The sequence below is a fragment of the Eriocheir sinensis genome, unplaced genomic scaffold, assembly GCF_024679095.1.
Source record: "Eriocheir sinensis breed Jianghai 21 unplaced genomic scaffold, ASM2467909v1 Scaffold74, whole genome shotgun sequence".
Taxonomy (NCBI): domain Eukaryota; kingdom Metazoa; phylum Arthropoda; class Malacostraca; order Decapoda; family Varunidae; genus Eriocheir; species Eriocheir sinensis.
In genome coordinates, this window is record NW_026112098.1 from 221,537 (window position 1) to 226,688 (window position 5,152).

A 5,152-nucleotide genomic window follows, 5' to 3' on the forward strand; every position below is an offset into this window, starting at 1 on the left:
AATGTAAATTTGTATAAAAATAAAGATGCAAAATAGCCATAAAATAACGCATTTTTTATAAAAATATATATATACCAAAATACACATAAAATATTAAAATTTGTATTAAAATAAATAAAAAAAATGCACATACTATAAGGTAAATTTGTATTGAAATAGATATGTAAAATACATATAAAACAATGTTAATTTGTTTCAAAATATACATACGAATATACATAAAATAACGTAGATTTCTATAAAAATATATACAAAATACACATAAAATGAAGTAAATACGTATAAAAAAATGAATACAAAAAATACATAAAAATCGTATCAAAATAAATAAACAAAATACCAGTAAAAGAATGTGTATTTGTAAAAATATAAATATACAAAATACACATAAAATATCGTAAATTTGTATAAAACTATATACAAAAATACACAGAAGTAATTAAATTTGTATGAAAATATATATACAAAATACAGCTAAAATAAGCTAAATTTTAATTGAAATGTACAAACAAAATACATAAAATAATGTAAATCTGTATCAAAATATTTATACAAATACATATAATAACGTAGATTTTTTTAAAAATATATAAACAAAATACACATTAAGTAATGTAAATACGTATAAAAAATATGTACAAAATACACATATAATCATGTAATTCGTATCAAAATAAATAAACAAAATAGCGTTAAAATAATGTAAATTTGTATGAGAAAACATATACAAATAACGCAAATTTCTATAAAAATATATGTACAAAAATGCACATAAAATAAAGTAAATTTGCAAAAAAATATATATACAAAACACACTAAATAATGTAAATGCGTACATAAAATAACCTAAATTTGTATAAAACTATATACAAAAAAACACAAAAATAATTTAAATTTGTTTGAAAAGAGATATACAAAATACACATAAAATTAGGTAAATTTGTATTGAAATACATATACAAAATACACATCAAATAATGTAAATTTGAATGAAAATATATAAACAAATACACTTAAAATAACGTAAATTTGTATAAAATATATATGCAAGATACACATTAAATAACGTAAATATGTATAAAAAATATATATACAAAAAACAAATAGAATAATGTAAAATCGTATCAAAATAAATACACAGAATATCAATAAAATAATGTAAATTTGTATGAAAATAAAGATGCAAAATTCCCAAAAATTATCGCATTTTTTATAATAATATATATACCAAAATACACATAAAATATTTAAATTTGTATTGAAATAAATATACAAAATGCATATACAGTAAGGTAAATTTGTATTAAAAGAGATATTCAAAAATACATATAAAACAATATAAATTTGTTTCAAAATATATATACGAATACACATAAAATAAAGTAGATCTCTATAGAAATATATATACAAAATACATATGAAATTATGTAAATACGTATAAAAATATATATACAAAATACATATCAAATAATGTAAATTCGTGTCAAAATAAATAAACAAAATATCATGAAAAGAATGTGTATTTGTATGAAAATAGATAATAGATTATAAATTTGTATAAAATATATATGCAAGATACACATTAAATAATGTAAATATGTATAAAAAAGTATATACAAAAAACAAATAGAATAATGTAAAATCGTATCAAAATAAATACACCGAATATTAATAAAATAATGTAAATTTGTATGAAAATGAAGATGCAAAATTCGCATAAAATAGCGCATTTCTTATAAAAATATATATACCAAAATACACATTAAATTTTTAAATTTGTATTGAAATAAATATACAAAATGCATATACAATAAGGTAAATTTGTATTGAAAGAGATATGCAAAAATACATATAAAACAATGTAAATTTGTTTCAAAATATATATACGAATACAAATAAAAAAACGTAGATTTCTATAAAAATATATATACAAAATATACATAAAATTAAGTAAATACGCATAAAAAAATGTATTCAAAATACACATAAAATAATGTAAATTCGAATTAAAATAAATAAACAAAATACCAATAAAAGAATGTGTATTTGGATAACTATAAATATGCAAAATACACATACAAAATAAACATAAAATAAGGTAGATTTGTAACAAAATATATGTACAAAATACACATACAATAATGTAAATTTATATGAAAATATATATACAAATACACATAAACTACCATGAATTTGTATAAAAATATATATTCAAAATAAATATTAAATAACGTGAGCGTATAAAAATATATATACAAAGTACATATAAAATGAAAATTAAGATGCAAAATACCTATAAAATAACGCATTTTTTATAAAATTATTGTTACCAAAATACACTTAAATATTTGAACTTGTATTAAAATAAATATACAAAATGCACATACAATATGGTAAATTTGTATTGAAATAGATATGGAAAATACATATAAAATAATGTAAATTTGTTTCAAAATATATATACGAATACACATAAAATAACGTAGATTTCTATAAAAATACATATACAAAATACACATAATATTAAGTAAATACGTATAAAAAAATGTATACAAAATACACATAAAACAATGTAAATTCGTATAAATGTAAATAAACAATATACCAATAAAAGAATGTGTATTTGTATAAATATAAATATACAAAATGCACATAAAATAACGTAAATTTATATAAAACTATATACATAAAATAACGCAAATTTCTATAAAAATATATGTACAAAAATGAACATTAGATAAATTTGCATAAAAATATATATACAAAACACACATTAGATAATGTAAATGAGTATAAAAATATGTATACAAAATACTTATGAAATAATCTAAATTCGTATCGAATTAAATTAAGAAATACCAATAAAGTAAAGTAATTTTGGATGAAAATATATATACAAAATACACATAAAATAGCCTAAATACAAATACAAAATATACACATAAAATAATTTAAAATTGAATGAAATAAATATACAAAATAAACATAAAATAAGATAAATTTGTAATGAAATATATGAAAAAATACACATAAAATAATATAAATTTGTATGAAAATATATATACAAATACACATTAAATAACATGAATTTGTATAAAATTTTTATCAAAATATATACTTATACACACAATAAAATAACGTAATTTTTTTATGAAAATGTATATACAAAATACACATAAAATAATTTAAATACGTACAAAAATATATATACAAAAAACACAGAAAATAGTGTAAATATGTATGAAAATATATAAACAAATACACATCAAATAATGTAAATTTGGATAAAAAATATATACAAAATTAACATTAAATAATGTAAATATATATATAAAAAAATATATACAAAAAACACATGGAATAATGTTAAATCGTATTAAAATAAATAAAGAGAATATCAATAAAATAATGTAAATTTGTATGAAAATAAAGATGCAAAATATCCATATAATAACGCATATTTGCATAAAAATATATATACAAAAATACATATAAAATAATTAAATTTGTATTAAAATCAAAATACAAAATGCACGTACAATAAAGTAAATTTGTATTGAAATAGATATGCAAAATACACATTAATAATGTAAATTTGTATCAAAATATATATACGAATACTCATAAAATAGAGTAAATTTCTATGAAAATATACATACAAAATAGATATACAAAATACACATATAACTAGTTAAATTTGTATTTAAATACATGTACACAAAACACATAAAATAATGTAGATTTGTATGAAATGAAAACAAATACATTTTATATAAAATATATATACAAAATACACATAGAATAATGTAAAATCATATCAAAATAAATACCCAGAATATGAATAAAATAATGTAAATTTGTATGAAAATAAAGATGCAAAATACCCATAAAATAAAGCATATTTTTATAAAAATACATACACAAAAATACACATAGATTAACAAAATTTGTATTAAAATTAATATACAAAATGCACATACAGTAATGTAAATTTGTATTGAAAAAATATGCAAAATACACATAAAACAATGTAAATTTGTTTCAAAATATATATACGAATACACATAAAATAACGTAGATTTCTATAGAAATATATATACAAAATACACTTGAAATAATGTAAATACGTATAAAAATATATATACAAAATACACATTAAATAATGTTAATTCGTGTCAAAATATATAAAAAAAATATCATGAAAAGAATGTGTATTTGTATGAAAATAGATATACAAAATACTCATAAAATAACCTAAATTTGTATAAAACTATTTACAAAAATAAACAAAAATAATTTAAACTTGTATGAAAATAAATATACAAAAAACATAAAATTAGGTGTTATTTGTATTGAAATACATATACAAAATACACATAAAATAATGTAAATTTGAATGAAAATATATAAACATATAGACTTAAAATAACGTAAATTTGTATCAAATATATGTACAAAAAACACATTAAATAATGTAAATATGTATAAAAAAAATATATACAAAACACAAATAAAATAATGTAAAATCGTATCAAAATAAATACAGAAATATTAATAAAATAATGTAAATTTGTATGAAAATTAAGATTCAAAATACCCATGTCATGTGTATTCGTATATATATTTTGAAACAAATTTACATTGTTTATATGTATTTTGCATATCTATTTTTGTGTATTCTCTATTTATTTTTGTTATACATAGAATAATGTAAAATCGTATCAAAATAAGTACACAGAATATCAATAAAATAATTTAAATTTGTATGAAAACAAAGATATAATCATGTAATTCGTATCAAAATAAATAAACAAAATACCAATAAAATAATATAAATTTGTATGAGTAAATGTGTATAAATATAAATGTACAAAATACACATACAAAATAAACATAAAATAAGGTAAATTTGTAATGAAATATATGTACAAAATACACATAAAATAATGTAAATTTATATGAAAATATATATACAAATACACATAAAATACCATGAATTTGTATAAAATTATACATTCAAAATAAATATTAAATAATGTAAATGCGTATAAAAATATATATAAAAATTACATTTAAAATAATGTAAATTCGTATCAATATAAATCAACAAAATACCAATAAAATAATATATATTTGAATGAAAATAGATTTA